The following is a 22080-nucleotide window of genomic DNA, read 5'->3' on the forward strand; positions in this document are numbered from 1 at the left end:
ATGCAGCAGTTGCTCAATAAGCTCCATTTAGTTACTGAAAATTGATCACTTGCCCTTAGTGAGTAAGTTCCTGTTACAAATGGCACAACTTATTATGGCCATTATGGCCAACTATTAGGATGTTTTGACTAAATGCATCTTGGTAGTAAGTTTTAGGCTCTAAGTGCCTTTTTTCAATGTGAAGGGCTACCCTGATCTATGAACCCTTTAGTTCATTTATATAAAATTAAGAATGTAATGTTTTAATACTATCATTTTATTTTCTATTTACCATCATGTTTTCTTTTCTTTTTTTTTTTTTAAAGATTTATTTATTTATTTATTTGACCGAGAGAGATCACAAGTAGACAGAGAGGCAGGCAGAGAGAGAGAGAGAGCCATCATGTTTTCTTGAATTGGAAATAAAATCTTGAAACTTTATTTTGAGGAAGGTTCTTTATTCACCAGATCATCTCTGTTTCACTTTACTTTTGTTTTTGTCATTGACAATATTTAGTCACTGGCAAATTTTCTAAATACACTGATGGCAGGAGATGGTAATGACTATGTTAATAAGTACTTACTGAATTTCTGAACAAGCAGAACATTAGCACATTATAATCTATCTCTGGAAGAAATATGTCAAGCACTGCAGCTTATTGGTATCAAAAGCCAACAAGTTTTGATATTTGTTGGGTAGTTGGTGGGGTGGGAGGAGGGCATGAGTAGGGGTGAACCAGTTCACTACCCAGGTGTGATTTACCACTGAGAATGAAACCTCCTGGAATCATGGATTTTTGGCCAAAGTGAAATGCACTCCTAAAATACAGATGCTGTATCAGAACAAAAGTGGCTCTGGACAGACTCTACCTCCAGTAAATGTCTGACCTAAGGCAAATTATGATAATTTTCTTCATTGTGATTCTGAGAGCCCTGTAGACCATTATAATTCTAAGTTACCTAAAATCACTTATTGCATTTAAAAAGTAATTTTCTAAAATAGACCTAAAGTAATTAAGCCTCTTTTAAAAGCAGGCATGGTTATGATTTATACTGAAACATTATAAACTAAAACTCTTTCAGGAGGTAAATGTTATATTCTGTGAACCTGTTGGAACCCAAAAGCTGCAGGTGCTTCTTTGAAAAATGACATTTCCATCATTTACCTGACAAGCACAGCTGAAATATCAAAGTTATAAACATTCTGCTTGTGTGCCAGCTACTGTTTCCGTGGAAACAGCCTGAGATGCAAAAGGAAGGTAAATGTCCTTAACATAAAATTGCGAGGTTTTGAATGTTTTACTAAATATGTGTGTGGATATATCTGACATTTTTGAGATTAATTAAAAGATCCATTTTGATTATTTTATTCATATATGTGTATATCTATATATATAAGATCAAATGTTATTGAACTATTAAATAAGGGGCCCCTGGGTGGTTCAATCAGTTAAGTGTCTATCTTTAACTCAAGTCATGATCTGGGGATCCTGGGATGGAGCCCTGAGTTGCACTCCCTGCTCAGTGGGGAGTCCGCTTCTCCCTCTGCCCCTACTCCCACTTATGCTCTCTTTCTCTCTTTCTCTCTGTCTCAAATGAATAAATAAAATCTTTAAAAAAATTAATATTTGGTTTAACTTTAATCTTGCATGATACAATGTTCTAACTTGCAACATGAGTTATACTTATCAGAAATATGTTGATTATTATTTAAATATTAATAAATATTGATCAAAATCTTAGAAAACAGAGGAAATGGCATATGTAACATTTTATTTTTTGTATGTATGATCTAGTAACACCTAAAACCAAAACAAGTTATTTATTAGTCTATAAATAAACTATTATGTATTATTATCTAGATTATTTTTATGAGGAAAGAATCAAGTACATTGTTGGGTTTATGTTAATGGAATCTAATATTTTTATTTTCTATTTCTCTGCCAATACACACAAAGTTTGATATGGCCAAAATGTTATGGCATGATGTCTGAAGCAAAATAGCAACCCAGGTATCAAGATTAATCTTGATATTTTCTCGTGCTATGTAACATTTAAATTTGTGATATGTGATAAGTCAGTGAAAGAACTTTGCCCTCTTCAACATATCTTATGTGGAACTCACAAAACAATAACTTTTATAACTTCAGGAAAGTTTAGAGTATAATTTTATGATGCCCTTTAATTATGTAAGAACCAATGAGATTTAAAATAAACATATGGGTGCTCCTGGGTGGCTCAGTGGGTTAAAGCCTCTGCCTTCAGCTCAGGTCATGATTCCGGGGTCCTGGGATCCAGCCCCGCATCGGGCTCTCTGCTCGGCAGGAAGCCTGCTTCCCCCCCTCTCTCTCTGCCTGCCTCTCTGCCTACTTGTAATCTCTGCCTGTTAAATAAATAAACAAAATCTTAAAATATATATATATATATATATATATATATATATATATATAAATAAATAAACATATGTGCTAGGCCCTAAGATCATAGCACTGGGTCGTATTATTAGAAGATATGCTTTCTTCTGTTATTGATAAGGTATTGTTAAATGTTCCTTCCACTATTTTAGTTACTTGGAAGATAATTTTTTAGTAGCAGTGATAATCATTTTAAGAGTTTCCTAAAGCTCAATGGATTAACTTGAATTTCAAAGATACATAATCATAGATGGCTGAGCCACTGACAGAATTTGTATCATCATCAGTTCTTAATTAACTTTGTTATACTGCAAATACTGTTGATCTCATAGTATTCGAAAGGGAATCGATTCTATTGCCTCTTGTTAGATTAGCTAAATGGAAGATCTACTGGTCTTAGAGGAAAACATTTTAAGTTTCTTTTTCTTTCTTTCTTTCTTTTTTTTTTTCTTATGTTAGTCACCATACAGTACATTATTAGTTTTTTTGATATAGTGTTCCATGATTCATTGTTTGTATAACACCCAGTGCTCTGTGCAATCTGTGCCTTCCTTAGTACTTATCACCAGGCTCACCCATTCCCCCAACCCCCTCCCTTCTAAAACCCTCCATTTGTTTCTCATAGTCTCTCATGGTTTTCTCCCACTCTGATTCCCCCCCACTTCATTTCCCCCTTCCTTCTAATGTCCTCCATGCTATTCCTTATGTTCCACAAGTAAGTGAAACCATATGATAATTGACTTTCCCTGCTTGACTTATTTCACTTAGTATAACTCCTTCAGTCCCATCCATATTGATCCAAAAGTTGGGGAATTTATCCTTTCTGGTGGCTGAATAATATTCCATTTTTTCCTTGTTGTGTTATACTGTATTTCTGGTTTCTAATTCATCCCTGCTCTAATCTTTATTGTTTCCCTCCTTGTGCATGGGTTAGGCTTAATTTGTTGTTGATTCTCCAGTTCTTTAAGGTGTAAAGGCAGTTCGTGTATTCAGGATCTTTCTATTTTTGGGGGTGAGACTTGGGTGGCTATGTATTTCCCCATTAGGACTACCTTTGCAATATCCCATGGGTTTTGGACCAAAGTGTTTTCATTCTCATTGGTTTCCATGAATTGTTTAAGTTCTTCTTTGATTTCTTTGTTGACCCAAACATTCTTGAGCAGAATGGTCTTCAGCTTCCAAGTATTTGAATTTCTTCCAAACTTTTTCTTGTGATTGAGTTTCAGTTTCAAAACTTTGTGGTCTGAGAATATGCAGGGAATAATCTCATTCTTTTAGTATCAATTGAGACCTGATTTGTGACCCAGTATATGGTCTATTCTGGAGAAATTTCCATGTGGGCTTGAGAAAAATGAGTGTTCTGTTGTTTTAGGGTGGAATGTTCTTTGTATATCTATGAGGTCTGTATGGTCCATTGTGTCATTCAAAGCTCTTATCTCTTTGATTTTCTGCTTAGAGGATCTGTCTGTTGCTGAGAGTGGAGTGTAGAGGTCTCCTACTATTAATGTATCATTATTAATATGTTTATTTTGAGTAACAGTTAGGCTTATGGAGTTGGCCGTTTGCATGTTGGAGGCATAGATATTTATAATTCTTAGACCCTTTAAGAAGAATATAGTATCCTTCTATGTCTGTAACTATACTCTCAGCTTAAAATCTAATTTGTCTTATATGAGAATCACTACCCCAGCTTTCTTTTGAGGTCCGTTGGCATGAAAGATGGTTCTCCATCCCTTCACTTTCAGTCTGGATGTATCTTTAGGTTCAAAATCAGTCTCTTATAGACAGCATATGGATGGATCCTGTCTTTTTATCCAGTCTGCAACCTCGTGCTGTTTTATGGGAGCATTTAGGCTGTTCACATTGAGAGTGATTATTGAAAGATTTGATTTTATCATCATCATGTTGACTATGAAGTCTTTGTTTCTGTAAATTATCTCTAAATTTCTGTTCTATAATCATTCTTGGGGTCCTTTTCCCTTTATGGAACCTCTCTTAATATTTCTTGCAGGTCCAGCTTAGTGGTCACATATTCTTTTAGTTTCTGCCGGTCTTAGAAGCTCTTTATCTCTCTGTCCATTCTGAACAACAGCCTTGCTGGATAAAGAATTCTTGGCTGCATATTCTTCTCATTTAGTACCCTGAATATGTCTTGCCAGCCCTTTCTGGCTTGCCAGGTCTCTATGGACAGGTCTGATGGTAATTCTAATGTTCCTCCATCTGGACATAAGGAATCTCTCCCCACTAACTGCCCTTAAGATGGTTTCTTTGGTTCTAAGACTTGTGAGTTTTACTATTACATGCTGGGACATTGGTCTGTTATACTTGATCTTGAGAGGGGTCCTGTTTGCCTCTAGGACACGAATGCTTGTTTCAGTCCCCCAATTACAAAAGTTCTCAGCTACAATTTGCTCAAATATATCTTCTGGTCCTCTCTCTCTTCACCCTCTCTGGGATCCCAATAATTCTGACATTGGAATGTTTCATGGTGTCATTTATTTCTCCAATTCTGTTTTCATGGATTTTAAGCTATTTGTTCCAGGCCTCCTCCTGTTCCTTCTTTTCTATTGGTTTATCTTCTAGGTCACTAATTCATTCTTCTGCTTTGTTTACTCTAGCTGTTAGAGTAACTAGATTGTATTGGACCTCATTGATAGCATTTTTAAGTTCTGCCAGATCAGCTCTCATTTCTGCCCTTAGAGAATCTATGTTGCCGTTAATGGTTTTCTCCATCCTAGCTATTGTCTTTAATAACTGTTACCCTGAAGTCTATTTCCAACAACTTTTTTACATACATATCCATTAATTTTGTGGCAGAGGTCACAGTCTCTGTGTCCTTCCTATGTTGGGGGTTCCTACTCTTAGTTATTCTGTTGAGGGGTAGTTGAAGGAATGTACGGAGTCCAAATTATTGACCATGACCCAAGCAAGATGCACCTGTCTTATAGGGACCTTAGGGTTCTCAGCCTCTTGTTCTTCCAGCATGTCTTCTGAGGGAGGGTCCTGTTGCATTGTTACTGCAGCAACCCTGTTTGGGCAGAGTTTCCCTGCCTACTGGGGGGAAGGGATGGGCTCAGTGAAAACATGTTTTGGGGGGCTTTTGTTCTCTGGTGGCTTTCCCTGGTAGGTTTCCGCATCTCTTCCAAGAGTCAAAAGTGACCATATTGTATCCAGACCTCTGTCTCCAAACAGAGAGATCGCCGTCTGTTCTCCAGTGAGCTCTCCAGGCCACACTGTCTTCATTTCTGTCCGTGCTGCTAAAAACCCCAGTGTCCTGGGTTGTGCACCCCATAGCAGCACTCCCAGCCCTTGCTTCCAGGTCTGGGCATGTCTCTGCCCTTTGTGCTTTTAAAACCTCTAGCCACCCCCAGTTCCCATGTGCACCCCCGCAGCTCCAGGTTTCAGTCTGGGGGGCTGCCCTAAAGTCATTTCCCCACCACTACTGGTCTGTGAGTCTCTGCCCAGTCCCTAGCGCAGGAGGCTTTTGGGCTCTGGTAGCACAGGATCTCAGAGGCTACCTCCCCCTTTCGTTTCTTTTGATATCTGCCCATAGAATCACGGCTCCTTGCTTCATAAGTTGAGACCAAACCACCTGAGATATTTTGTTGGTATAGATCCAGGTATATCTTCTTATATCTCAGGCTGATTTAGTGGGTGTTCAGAGTGGCCTGGTAGAAATTCAGTTCAATTCAGGGGACTGGTTGAAATAGGGTCCCTGCTCGTCTGCCATCTCTGCATCCTCCTATTTTAAGTTTCTTAACACTTTTCATTAATATTTTCAAAATACTAGAATGAAAAATATATATTATCATAAGGATTAAAAAGCAAGGAATAAACATATACACATATAAACATTTCCACTATGTTGGGTGATCTTTAGTAGCTATGTTAAACATACAGTTTAAGATATTTAGAATGAGTAAAGATTATGAACTTTATAGCAATGAGTTTTCTTATTCCTTAGGTTATTCTCATTCCACCTAATTCTGAAAGTGCTAGAAGTTAATGTTTCTGTATTAACTTTGTTTATTTTCTTTAGTACAAGTGATAGCCTGGACCTTAGGCTGAGAAATGTGAATTTCATGTATGTATTCATAGCATGTAATTCAGCAGCAGGATTAGAAACTCGGTGAGGGGGAAAAAAAAGAAAAAGAAAAAAAAAGAAAGAAACTCAGTAAGATTCTACATAGAATATTAATTTTGTAAACCAACTTGGGTCTTATTAGGAATAAATGTCATAATGCTACTTTTTTTTTTAATCTTTTCCATGTTTTAATTAGTTAAGATCTATTTCTTCTCTTCCCCTTTTCTGTACTTTTTTCTCCCCCTAATAACCTGGTATAATGCTTTCACCCTACTCTGAAAAAACAAAATAATATTATCCATTCTCAGTCTGATTATATTTCATATTATTGATAGAAATAAATTATTTACAAACCATAGTGTTGGTGGCAAGTACAAATTGCATTTTCATTATCATCCATTTGTTATATATTAATATATCATGTGGCTCAGTAAGTCACAAACTATTTTTTCTGCTATCCCTCTCCCTTCTCTAAATTTACTCTGTATCATAATACAGTATGAATGGAATGGCTAAGGTGTATAACCCCTTTAGCATGATTACCTAGCTACTCAGGGATAGAGTTAAAACTCAAACTCAGTTTTATCTGTTGATAAAATAGCATGTGATATTGTACCAAAATTATCTCAGGGTTCATATATTCTAACCCACAGTGATCTGCTCTTTTTTCCTTAAGACAGTGTGATTATTTCCTTTTCCCTCTCATAGTCCTAGTGAAACAGTAATGAATATTATAGCAGAAAATGCACTAAAATATTAACCAGAATGATAGGTTATTATGTAAATAAACATGAATGATAAAATATAATTCACTTATACATGATTTTATAATAAAATTGATATATTATCTCATTTATTCAGTAAGGGCCTCCCTGATACCTTCCATGCTTTTCTCAAGCCCAGAGAGTATCCTTATGGTTGTTCCTTTAAATTTTGTCTCTGACATATTATTTATATCTGTGTTGATTAGATCTCTGGCCATGACAGGAAAGGGTTCATTCATTGGGATGAATTCCTCCATCTTAGCATTATGTCTAGGTCTCTGTCTTTTCTGTGTTAGAAAATCTCATTATGTTTCCTGCCCCTGAGAGTAATGGTTTTATGAAGAAGAAGTCATATAACTTGCAGGGCCTGGTGCTGGAGGAAGTGTCTCTGGTGTGTGCTGCATGCAGTTTGCTGCTGTGTTTTGGCTACTCTATCACTTAGGTCAGTGGTCTATAGAGGTTCTTCTTGCCTGCAGTGGACGGTGTTTGGACCTTGGCCAGAATTGGCAAGTTATAACTGAGTGTGCTTTGGTCTGCTTGTTAAATGAGACTTAATACTCTTTCCTCTAGAACTGAAAGTTTGCAGTGACCTAGAGGATAAAAGAATGGAAAATAATGAAGCTAAACAAAAGAGAGAAAAAGAATTATGCAACATGAGAAAACACTTGGGGAACTCAGTGACTCCATCAAACATAGCCACATCTGTATTATAGGAGTCCCAGAAAAGAGAGAGAAAAGGGGTTAGAAACAAAGTGGGTGGGGCTCTGTGGGAGCAAGTTAGGTAACAGTACAGGTACAGCACTGGTTCCCACAGGTGGTGGTGTGTTTATGCTGAGCAACAAGAGGAAAATGGTGCCTTCCAGCTTCTTTCTTCCTGTCTCAGTCTCCTTGTGATCCTAGCCTTTCTGGGACAGGCTCTGAGGTGAGCAAATAACTCTCCCTCCCATGAACCCCAGGCATTTTTCAAACTGCTGCTTCTAAGCTGTGTCTTCTCCTGGTGGCTAGTTGTTCTGTGTCTTTTAGTGGGGGTAGGGGGAATACTCAGCTTCCTAATGCCCTCCAGGCTCTCCCAGAGTCAAGCCTGCTGATTTTTAAAATCAAGAGAGGGGGGCTTCCCAGCGTGGTAGTCTATTTCTTACCCTTCACCACACCCCCAGCTCACTTAAGAGTATGGACAGCCACAGTCCCCTTTACTCCCAAATTGTTCCTCGGCCCTTCATACCTTCTTGACTATTGCCTCTTCTCTACCTTTAGTTGTGGAGTTTGTTCTGCCAGTCTTTGGGTCATTTTATGAGTAATTTACACTGATGTGGGCATGAGCTCATTGTATCCCTAGGATGAGGTGAACTTAGGGTCCTCCCACTCCCCACCATCTTTCCAGTATAGTATATCTTATATTTTAGTAATCATCTAAGTTCATTTTATTTTTTCTTTATTTTTAATTTTAAAAGTTTTATTTATTTTAGAGAGAGAGTACACACATGCAAATGGGTCAAGGGGTAAAAGGAGAGGGAGAAAATCTCAAGCAGACACCCAGTGAATGTAAAGCCCAAAACAGGGCTCCGATTTCAGGACCTTGAGATCGTGACCTGCGCTGAAATCAAGAATCAGATGCTTAACTGACTGAACCACCCCGGCACCCCTAAGTTTACTTTAGAACTAATATTTGTCTTAGTTTTAACTTGATAATTCGTTCCAATATGTACGTATTTTAAGAAACTGTCATTGTATGTAGGATTTTAATTTTAAAATTAGCAACTAAAGAAAATTTTAAGAACTTATCACAATCACATATGAATATGAACTTAGGTTGTTTTCTATATTCTTTACTTCACTAGAGATTTTAATTTGTTAACTACTATTAGGATTAAACAGAAGGAACAATAATGGAGAAATATCAATATCATTGCTTTCTTGTTACAGTTGTACTGTTAATTTTAACTGCATTTTGTCAGTTGACAAACTAATAAATATTGTTTCTTATTGTGAATACCTCAGAGAAATGATTTGTTATTAGAAAGCTCATAAACATCCTATTGTTTTCAACCAGAAGAGTGATTATTATCTAGCTTAATAGGAATAGAATTGTCTGTGTGATTATGACTTACTTGAATGCGATCTGCATGACAGCAGGTATCTGTCAGTTTTGCTTATTTGTTACATCTAATGTACCTATGACAGTGCCTAGTATCTAGGAAGAATTTAATAATTGTTGAATGAATGAAAAACTGTAGTTTTAAGTCATTTTACTATTCTTCGGTAGATGAAGAATATGCTATGAATTTATTGTGTTTATATATACATATGCCTGTTGGCATGTGTAACTTGCCAACAAATTATTAAATTAAACAACAAATTATTAAATTAAAAGTGATGATCTAGGAAATTAAATTATAAAAAGTCAGCTTTAAGTATGCCAGGGGAATATTGATATGGGGCAGTCTATTTTTGAGCTGGTTTAAGTCTTATAAAGTAACTCTTTAATGCCATTGAAAATGTGTCTTAATGTTTGCTTGCCTCTACTTAGTGGTAATAATAGCATCTAGTTGATGAATCACTATCGTGTAGCACGCAGGGAAATTTCTATTAAATAGTATCTTATAATTATTAGCATATGTAAAAATAATTAATTAATCTAAAATCCCATAGGCCTGAATGGCATTTCCATATATTATAACATGCCTAGTTCCTTATAAATAGCTATTTAAATATTGTGAGAGTCTAATCCATGACAATTTGCATTTCTATTTGATATTTTGAGTATCATAGATACCAACTGAGACTAACAATAAACTCAGGAATTAAAAAAATAATATAGAGAGAGTGGCTTTAGGCATGATAGTGTGAGGAGCTCCATGAGCCCTCTCCCCAGTGAAACTAGTGAACATATTAAGAATAAGAAAAAAATTGAAAACCTATGGAAACAGTCTCAACGGCAAACAGCAAATGAAGAAATTCTTTGAAGAAAATCAATGAAAATTCAATAAGAAAGTTGAATCTGTGATATTTGGACCAAGACCATTTACCCTCTTCTTCAGCTCAATAAGCCAGAGATTCTAATCCAGACTGGTGCATGTAACAGCACAGGACTCCTTTCTTCCTGGATCTCAATTGGAAGTCTTTCTTCCCAGGAAGAGGATGACGTCAGTTTTTCTTTTCTTGCTGCCAGCTATGTGCTGCTGAAGCTAACTAAGTCTTAAATAAGTTCAGTTAAGAGATAGGTATTCTTCTCTTTCACGCAGCCATCACTCATGGAATGAAGGCTCTTCCTTGAATATGGTGCACTGAGCATACTGGGGCTCTCAGCACTCTTCATCTTGCTTGTGAGGCTGCAGATCCATGCCAGGAGAGATGAACCAAGAGGACCTCAGATTATTGCTTCGCCTCCACTAAGCATTCAGCTCCTAGAGCAGAACTAACACTCCAGAACCCTGGCTTAGTGATTTTACTGGAGAGAGAAGAATGCCTTCAAAGAGAGAGTTCCTGACCTTTTACAAAAGGGACTGATTTCATTTTCATCAAAGTATGGAGAAGTTTAAGTTTAAGCGTGTTCCCAAGGGTAGTAGGATTATGGTGAAAGGCAATTGGGAGGGGTTTAAGAGACAGGTTAAACTGTAAGTCCAGTAGTTTTTGGGAGAGAACTAGGGGATATGACAGCTGAGAGGAGCCCTCCTGGGTCAAAAAATATATATATTAAACACTGTCTTCAGGAACTGTGTCTTTAAAGGAACCAGAATTTGATTGGATTACTTTTTCATTTATGCCAGAAAGCATTGTTGAAATAAGAGAGCAATCAACTAACAGTTAGTGGAGCTTAACAGCTGGGCGTGGTCAGGGAAAGAGGAAAGGAGCCCTACCAAGATCAGTCAACCCAGAGTGAATGAGGTTCACTGAAAGGTCATCTCCCAAAGGAAGAATATCAGAGGCTGTGTTTGTGGGGTGAGGTAGTGTTAGGTAATATGCCACTAAAATAATTCAACCAGTCACTAAGCAAATAAAAAAGCAAGAAACAGTAAAAATCCTGGGAGAGAATGAGATCAGACCCCAGAGTTACTACAATATATTATCTAAAGCTTCGTGTTTCCAACAACGACAACAACAAAATACGTTGCATGTGGAGACAGGAAAGTATAAACCATACACTGGATAAAAAGTAGGCAACCAAAACTGCCTGCAAAAGTGACCAGATGTCAGACTTAACACAAAAATACTATAAAGATCCTATTATATTTATAGAACTAAAGGAAACCACGATCAAAGAAAAAAGGAAGTTACAATGAAGATATTGCATTAAATAGAGAATTTCAATAAACAAATTATAAAAAACAAACCAAGTAGAAATGTTAATAGTCGAAAATGCAGCAATTGAAATAAAAAAATTTCAGAGGGATTCAACAGTAGATTTGAATTCAGAGGAAAAAGAAAAAGTGAATTGAGATAGGGTAGAGGCCATGCAAGCCAAGAACAAAGGGGAAAAAAATGAAGAACGTCAAAGAGATATGACGAAGAAGTAGGCAAACCAAGAAATCCAAGTTGGGTATGTCAGAATTGGGACAGACAGGAGAAGAAATAATATTTGAAACTAATGGCTGAAAACTTCCCAATTCTTTCATAAAATAATAACCTACACATCCATGAAGCTCAACAGAGTCCCAAGTAGGATAAGTGCAAAAAGATCCACAGACACATCATAATAAAAGTATTAGAAGTCATATGCAGCCATCAAAATAAATGAAATCTTGCCATTTGCGATGACGTGGATGGAACTAGAAGGTATTATGCTTAGCGAAATAAGTCAATCAGAGAAAAACAACTATCATATGATCTCCCTGATATGAGGAAATAGATATGCAATGTGGAGGGTTTCGGGGGTAGGAAAAGAATAAATGAAACAAGAGGGGATCGGGAGGGAGACAAACCATAAGAGACTCTTAATCTCAGAAAACAAACAGGGTTGCTGGGGGGAGAGAGGTAGAGAGAGGGTGGTGGGGTTATGGACATTGGGGATGGTATGTGCTATGGTGAGTACTGTGAAGTGTGTAAACCTGGCGATTCACAGACCTGTACCCCTGGGGCTAATAATATATGTTTATAAAAAAATTATAAAAAAAAGTATTAGAAGTCAAAGACAAGGGACAAATCTTAAAATCAGTAAGGAGAAAAATAAAAAAACACTTACATGGATATTTCAATAAAACTAATAGTTAATTTTTAAGCAGAAGAGCAGAATACATCAAGAGACTGAGATAACATATTCAAAGTGCTCAAAGGAACTCTGAGTTCCTCAAAGTGCTCAAAATAACTGTCAAACAAGAATTCTCTATCTAGCAAAACTGTATTTAAAAAATGAAAGCTGATCTGTTACTTTCCAAGATGAAGGAAAATATGAGAGAATTTGTTACTAGGGGACCTGTTTTATAAAAAATACTAAAAAGTTTTTCAGGTAGAAAGAAAGTGATTATCATGTGGTAATTCAAATCTACACTAATAAAATTACTGTGTAATCATATAAACCATAAGGATGTATTTTTTTTCTCTTTTCTTCTCTTAACTGTTTAAAATGCCATTGTATAAAATTATACCTTTAATATAAAAATGTGTATACATGATTTGTAAAATATGTAATATGATATATAATGGATAATTATAACATGTATAGTTATATATTAGTATTTATATGATATATATTTTATATAAATATTTATTTTGGGGCCTATACCATAGAAGTTATGTATGTACAATGTATTTTCCAATGATAGCACAAAAAGTCACATGTGAGCAAAGCTGTATAGCCTAAGGAAATGACTACAGATGGTAAATAATAATTAGAATGATTTATTATTGAGTTTGCAGGTTAATGCAATATGCATAATGGTAATACCACAATGACAGAGAAATACAGTAGAGATATAAAAGTGTGATTTTTATATATAACACTAAGATTAAGGTGATATAAGTTGGAAGCTGATTCAGATAAGTTGAGATGTATGGTAAATCTTAGAGTCGATACTAAAAAAAAGACTTCAAGAATACAGTTGAAATTATTAAAGAAATTAAAATGATACATTAGAAAATATTTATTTAATACAAAAGAAAGCAGTAACATAACACATACAGAGAACATAATACATATAGAGAACAAATAATTTCAAATATATCTGTAATAATGTAAAAGATACAAATAAAGTGGGAGTAAAAATAAAATATGAAAAGAGATTTCAATGAGCGCCTGGGTGGCTCAGTTAGTTGGGTGACTGCCTTCTGCTCAGGTCATGATCCTGGAGTCCCAGGATCAAGTCCCGCATCAGGCTCCCTGCTTAACAGGGAGTCTGCTTCTCCCTCTGACCCTCTCCCCTCTCATGCTCTCTCTCTCTCTCTTTCTCTCAAGTAAATAAATAAAATCTTATAAAAAAAATACTTCAAACAGCAACCACAAGATAGCTAGAGTGGTCGTACTCATACCAGACAGAATGGACCTTAAAACAAGTAATGTTTCTATTGGTAAAGAGAGATATTTTACAATTATAAAAGTGTCAATACATCAAGATGATATAAAAAGTATAAGCATATATAGCATCAAAAAGCAAATAAAAAATATGAAACAAAGACTAAAATAAATGAAGAAAAGTAGACAATTCAGTAATATTATTTTGAGGCTTTGGTACTCCATTTTCAATAATGGTTAGAACAACTAGACTGAAGATCAACAAGGAGATAGGAGACACAAAAATATTATGAACCAAGTAGACCTCACAAACATCAACGGAACATTCCACTCATAAACCAAATATACTTTCTCCTCAATGACACATGAAATATTCTTTAGGATAAATCGTATGCTGGGCCATAAACAAATGTCAGTAAATTTAAAGTATAGAAATACAAAACATTGTCACAAATGGCAATATCTCATCCTTTTTTATGGCTGTGTAATATCCCATTGTGTATATATACCACCTCTTTTTTATTCATTCGTCTATTGATGGACACTTGGGTTGCTTCCATATCTTGGCTATTGCAAATGATGCTACAATAAACATAGGGGTGCATATATTAAATTGCATATATCTTTTGGAATTATTGGATCATATGGTATTGAAACTATTGAAACTATATGAAACATTGTGTCAGCTACTCAAAAAGAAAAGCAAAAGAAATTGTATAAAAATGTTTCATTTGATCACAATGGAATGATCACAAGTCAATAGCAGAAAAGAAAGTGAGGAACTCAAAAATATGTGTAAATAAAATCACATATTCCTAAATAATGGGTCAAAGAAGAAACCAAGGGGAAATTAGAAAATCTTGAAATGAGTGGAAATGAAGATACAAAATTTACAGGATGCAGTTAAAGCAATGCTTAGAGGAAAATTTATAGTTGTAAGTGCCTACGTTAAGATATAAGAAATAACTCAATAACCCATTTATTGGGTAAAGAGTCTGATGGCTATCTCTCCGGAGAATGAAAACAAATGTCCAATAAGCACATTAAAATATGCTCAAAATCATTAATCATCGAGAAAATGCAAATCAAAGCCACCATGAGATACCACTTCACACCTACTGGACATATATAATCAAAAATAGATATTTTCCACATCCTCACTAACACTTGTTCTTTTTTGTGTTTGTTTTTTGTATAATTGACATACAGTGTTATATTAGTCTCAAATGTGCAGTTTAATGATTTAACAATTATGTACATTATTTAATGCTCATTGAGATGAGTGTTCTCTTAATCTCCTCTGTTTCCTCCCTCCCCCCACCCACTTCCCCTCTGGCAACCACCAGTTTGTTCTCTGTATTTAAGAATCTGTTTTTTGGTTTCTCTTTTTCCTTTGTTCATTTGTTTTGCTTAAATTCCGTATATGAGTGAAATCATATCATATTTATCTTTCTTTGTCTCATTTCACTTAGTATTATACTCTCTAGGTCCATTCATATTGTTACAAATGGCAAGATTTCATTCTTTTTAATAGTTGAGTAATATCCCATTGTATATCTATACCACATCTTCTTTATCGATTCATCAATGGATGGACACTTGGTTTGTTTCCATATCTTGACTATTGTAACTAAAGCTGTGAGAAACATAGGGGTACATATATCTTTTTGATTTATTGTTTTGTTTCCTTTAGGCAAATACCTAGTAGTGGAATTACTGTACCTTAAGATTTTTTGATGAACATCCGTATTATTTTCCACAGTGGCTGCACCAGTTTACATTCCTACCAACAGTTCATAGCGGTTCCTTTTTCTCCACATCCGTGCCAACACTTGTTATTTCTTATCTTTTTGATACTAGTTATTCAGACTGGTGTAAGTTGATACCTTGTTATGGTTTTGATTTGCATTTCCCTGATGGTTAGATGCTGAGCATCTTTTTATGTATCTGTTGGCCATCCATGTCCTCTTTTGAAAAATGTCTGTTTAGGTCTTCTGCCCATTTTTAAATAAGATTATTATTATTATTATTATTATTATTATTATTTTTGGTGTTGAGTTGTGTGAGTTATTTATATATTTTAATATTAACTCCTATCAGATAGAGCATTTTCAAATAGCCTTTCCATGGTAACTGTACTTACTGTGGTGAGCATTGCATAATGTATAGAACATCAAGTCATTATTTTGTACACCTGAAACTAAACTAACATTGTATGTTAACCATACTTAAACAAAAAAAAACAAAAACAATGTTATTGTTAAAAGAACAAACAGAAAATAAATCTACACTTTCCCATATTGGCAATAAGCATCCATTTCCAAAATGACTCCTCCCTGCACCATATAGATGAATGGGTATGAATATTTTATGAAATGAGAATCATGCTGTACACAGTGTTTTTCAACTTGGCATTTTGTTGTAATCTGAGTTGGACATGTTTTGGTGTCAAATATAGATTGGACCATAATGACATATGTCATGGCTCTAGGCTATATGGCTCTGCTACTTAGGTAAATCATGGCTTTATTGCATGGCATATATGGCTTCTGTTCTTAGGTAAATCACCTAAAGAGTGGCCCATTTGCTTTAAAAAAGTAGATTAATTATGTGTTATTTAAAATATTTGATTAAAAGCACTTACAATGATATTCTGCCCAACCTTCTTTGTTACCCAAGTTTTTATTACTCTGTGTCTTTGAAGAAATTAAGCTGACATAAAACATTTTAAAAAATAGATGGATATAATCATTGTTGCAAGGATGTGGAAAATCAGAACCCTCAGACTTTGATGGTGAGAATCTAAAATTGCACAGCTGCTTTCAAAAACAGTTTGATAGAATGAACAAAAAATTGCACTTGAATGTTAGTAGCAGCATTACTCATAATAGCTAGAAGTTGGAAACAGCCCAAATGCCCATCAACTGATTAATGGATAAAGAAAATATTCCCTACAAGGGAGTATAATTTGTCCATAGTGAGAATGAACTTCTGATACACCCTAAAACATGGATGAATTTTGAAAAAATTTTATGCTAATTGAAAGAAACTAGTCACACACATGTACTTTTATGATTTCATTCATATCAAATATCCAGAGCATAGAAATATATATAGTATGTATGGAAATGTATATATTATATATGGGAATATATATAGAAACACATTTACATATGGAAAATATATATTTATATTGTATATATGGAAATAAAAATACATACATTTATATATAGAGAGAGAAAAATTAGTGATTGCTTTGAGCTGCCTGGGTTATGGGGATAAGGGAAAATAGCTACAAAGTATGGGCTTCCATTTTGAGATTATGAAAAAGTTTTAAAATTTACTGGTGATGATTGCACCTATTTATGAATGCAGTAAAGCCACTGAATTTTTCATTTTAAATAGATGAATTGTATGTTAAATGAATATATCACTAAAGCTGTTAAAAGTAAGTATATAATGTATCAAACTAGTTTTCAAGAAAGTTTATGTCTATTTTAATGAAATACAAGGTTGTCTGTTTTCAAATAATTGACTGAATATTTCTTATCTCCATTTTTTGCTAGTGACAAGTATACAGAACTCACAACTATTCCTGGAAGCTGATAGGATTCCAGAGTTCTGGGTCCTGCCTGGCCTAAAACATTTGATTTTATGACTAATTTGTCTAACTGATGCCAAAATTTGCTTACTTGACTTATTAGGCTTATCAAACAGGTCAGAGAAAAAGGATAGACCAGGTTTGTTAAAAGAAGGGTTGTAGCTCTCTCACGTATTCTAATCTCTTTCTTCTTTCTCAAATTACTGAATTATGTGTTCTTTTTTTATTTGAACTGTCATGATACAGGTAGCCACTGTTCAATAGCTTTTCCCAAAATTTTGAAGATTCAGAAAGGAACAAAACTGTGTCTTTATAAATTAATGTTATTGTATCCAACACTAGTATTGTGAATGCTAACTGTAATACTCATTATTAAATAACTGAAAAGGAAATAATTATTTCCATACAAAATAAGTTATTCATGATAATGACTCTACTTACATCTTCTAATGGTACATTGATCACAATGCCTCTGTGTAGGTAGTTAACTAGTATGCTCCTGGTATATATACTTGGAGAGGTCACCCTACTCTAGGGTATATAATATGTGACCTATGTGGGGCCAAGGGCTAATGAGAAAATGATGTAGAATAATGCAATGAGAAACTAATAAAGAGTAGTCAGATTTTCTCATGTAAATAAGGAAATGTCAAGACACTGAGGTTGTTAGGAGTAGAGCTATGTATGAAGGAAGTTGAGGTATCTGTAGGAGTATTAAAATTTGTGGAGGAGGCGTGCTGTGGTGGCTCAGTCGGTTAAATGTCCAACTCTTGATTCCAGCTCAGGTCATGATCTTAGGATCATGAGATCGAGTCCAGTGTTCAGCTGGGTATAGAGCCTGCTTAAGATTCTCTTTCTCCTTTTCCCTTGTGCCCTCCCCCTCACCTCTCTTTCTCTCTTTGTCTCCCTCTCCCTAAAAAAATTGTGAAGAAGAAATTAGGAGTAAATAGAGAGACAAACCATATATAGAGAGAATAAGGGAAATGGACAAGGGAAAGGAAAAGTCATAATTCCTGAAAGGGAAACCATATGACATATGAAAAAATTATAGCCAGATCTATCTTGATATTATAAAGATTATCCATGTAAATCTTGACATTATTTGTACTTCAGAAATGAGCAATAGGCTTCTTTATAAAGACATTTGATATTTCCTTGGGAAAAAAGTCTTTGAGAATCATATTAAGTGAACCTCTCAATAAAAACATGTTAAAGGGGCGCCTGGGTGGCTCAGTGGGTTAAGCCTCTGCTTTCGGCTCCGGTCATGATCTCAGGGTTCTGGGATCGAGCCCCACATCGGGCTCTCTGCTCAGCAGGGAGCCTGCTTCCTCCTCCCTCTCTCTGCCTGCCTCTCTGACTACTTATGATCTCTGTCTGTCAAATAAATAAATAAAATCTTAAAAAAAATGTTAAAATTCTCTTTTAAGCTTTTTTGAGGTAAATGGATCCACAAGATGTTTATTTCTTTAATAGTCTTTATTTCAGAGGTCCCTAAATATTGCCATGTCATTTAACTTATTCTTGACATCTTGACCTTTTCCCCTTTAACAACTGTCTCTATTACAAGCAGCAGTTTCACAGCAATGCTTTCCTTTCCAGAATGGCAGCAGAGGTTTAATCTGAAGTTTGATTGTTTTGAGAGTGATGGCTACAGTTCTCTATCTTGAACTTTCATTCATGAAATACTGTTGTCTTTCTAAGGTGATATTTCTGATTAAGTATATACAAAATTGAAAGTATGTTTAGCAGTGCCAGTGCTCTCCATATATTTTGGTTTTGTCAGAATCCTTTCATTTTTCCCCATGGATCAGAACAGTGCTTGTGAAACAAATCACCCTGTTTGTAGAACAAAAATTAAGACTTTCCTTGTTAATAATTCTTAATAGAAAAATGATCAATTTAAGTGTTAATTTGGCATGTTACAATGCCTGATATATTTCTTCCATTCTTATTAAAATATATGCTAATATATATATATTAAAAATAACGAAACAAAAGCATTTACCCATAATGTGGGTAAAAAATGGAAATGTGAACTTTAAAAATTTATACTAGCTTCAATATTTAGGCATTTGCATATTATTTTAACTCAAAGTTGTGAAATATGCATACAGTGCACCCAAACCAGAATAGCTGCATGACAGCTGAGAATGGGGATAAACAACAGGAATAGACTAGAGACTTACTTACCCTTTCTTTCTCTAGTTCACAGACATAATTTCTACCTATTTCAGAAACTAGGATATCAACTATCCAACCACAAACTAAGAAAAAGTTCAGCTGAATATTTATCCATATCATCAAAGGACCATAAAATGTCATTGTATTACTTGAGTATAAATGAAGAATCAGGAGGAGGGGTGGGAAACAAACAAAACCTTTCCAATTAGCAGCCTGTACTTTATGGATCTCCAGAAAATAGAAGGAAGAGAGAGGAGTAATAAAGATCTGTGAAAAGTATTTCCTAAAACAGAAAAAAAAAAACCCTGAAAATTTTCCAAATGAAAAGATCTACCATATGTTGAGTTAATAAAAAGGAACAAATCTAGACTACTATGTTGAATGCTTAGAAATTTAAAGTGAAGAAAATATCCCCCAAAAAGTTTTCAGAGAACTGAAAAGAAAAATACAATGTCACCTACAAATGAAATTTAGTTTGACTACAAATTTCTCATAATTAACACATTAGGCAAGAAAGCAATAGATTAGTATCTTGAGGAAGATCTTTCATAATCTAGAATCCAGTACCCAACCAGGGCTACATCCCTGCAGAAGGAACAGAAACTTATGAAGGCCAAATACCGAATACAGGCTTATTAAAAGGCTGAGGTTTAATCCCCAAATTACAGAATTGTCTCTCCTCTGTATGTTAACCCTACACCATAAACCTCCAGTATAAAAACAGTGATTACATATAAAGATGTACATTACATAGACTCTCTGTGTAGCAATACATACAGGAATCTGAAAGCCTATAAGTGAGACAAAAACAAGGAGTGTAAACAAATTTGAAGGCTCTGGTACCTATATCTATAATAAATGTTAAACATATCCCCAATTCTAGTCAGATTATCATAAATCCTCACACTAAGGGCCCATTTACCTTAGTGTCTATTACCTTATGTAACACGTCATGCTTTTAATCAAAGAATTACAATGGCACGCCAAAAGGTAGGAAAAAAATATGTTGAAGAGACAAACAGAACAAGACTCAGATATGACATATACATTGGAATTGTCAGTCCAGGAATTTAAAATAAGAACTGTTTATTCAGTGCTCCTGGGTGACTCAATCTTTTAAGTGTCCACTCTTGATTTTGGCTCATTTCATGATCTCAGACTTGTAAGATCAAGCCCGGTGTCAGGCTCCCCACTCAGCAGGGAATCTGCTTGAGATTCTCTCCCCTCTACTCCTCCCTGCCCCAGTCATGTTCTCTCTCTTGCTTTCTCTCTAAAATGAATGAATGAATGAATAAATAAATAAATACTGTAAATAGTAAAACAAAACAAAATATTTATGTGTCATGGGTCTAATGGAAAAAGTAGACAATGTGCAAGAATGGCTAGGTAATGAATGACATTAAAGAGATGAGAACTCTAAGGAAGAATCAAAATGAAATGCTAGAAATCAATAACACAGAACAGAAATGAGTAATCCCTTCAGAGTGCTCATCAACTAAGGCATGTATCAGGGAACTTGAAGATCTGTCAATAGAAAACTCCCCAGCTGAAATGAAGAGTAAAATATGAATTAAAAAAATGTCCAAGAACTTTGGTATATCAAAAAGTGTAATATGTTCATAATTGGAATAATAGAAGAAACAGAGAATGGTACAGAAGAAATATTTGAAGTAATAATGGCTGAAATGTTTCCAAAATTAATGACAGGAACCAAAATCATATCCCAGAAGCTTAGAGAAAATAAAGCAGGAGAAATATAGAAACAGAACAAAACAAAATATACAACCCACATGCACAATCCTAGGCATATCATAGTCAAACTGTACAAAATCAAAGACCGAAAATCTTGTTGAAGGAAACTTAATGAAGAAAAAAACATTAGCTATAAAGAAACCAGGATAAGAATTACAGTGGCTTTCTGGGGCGCCTGGGTGGCTCAGTGGGTTAAGCCGCTGCCTTCGGCTCAGGTCATGATCTCAGGTTCCTGGGATCGAGTCCCGCATCCGGCTCTCTGCTCAGCAGGGAGCCTGCTTCCCTCTCTCTCTCTCTGCCTGCCTCTCTGCCTACTTGTGAACTCTGTCTGTCAAATAAATAAATAAAATCTTAAAAAAAAAAAAAAGAATTACAGTGGCTTTCTAATCAAATCCCATGCAAGTAAGAAAAGAGTGGAATAAAATATTTGTGTTAAGGAAAAAAAATGGGCACCAATAAGTTTATATCTAGTGAAATAATTCTTCAGAAATGAAGGAGAAATAAATAGCTTTTCAGAGAAACAAAAACTGAATGGATTTATTATAAACAGACCAAAAATGTTAAAGGAAGCTTTTTAGGTGAGAGATAAATGATTTATATCAGAAACTTTGATCTACATAAAGTAAGAGCTTTATATTCAAGTAAGCTTTTTATAAATGTTGCCAAATTGATTCTAAAATTTATATGATAAAGCAAAAGATCTAGAACACCCAACATAATTTTGAAAAAATAACTCACATTATTGGACTTCCTACTTTAAAGCTATAATAATCAAGACTATTTCATATTGGTAAGATAATAGGTACCTTGACCAACAGAATAGAAAATTCAGAAATAGACTCATAAAAATATAGTGAACT

Source organism: Enhydra lutris, unplaced genomic scaffold (assembly GCF_002288905.1).
Source record: "Enhydra lutris kenyoni isolate GAN:26980312 unplaced genomic scaffold, ASM228890v2 scaffoldscaffold4, whole genome shotgun sequence".
Lineage (NCBI taxonomy): Eukaryota > Metazoa > Chordata > Mammalia > Carnivora > Mustelidae > Enhydra > Enhydra lutris.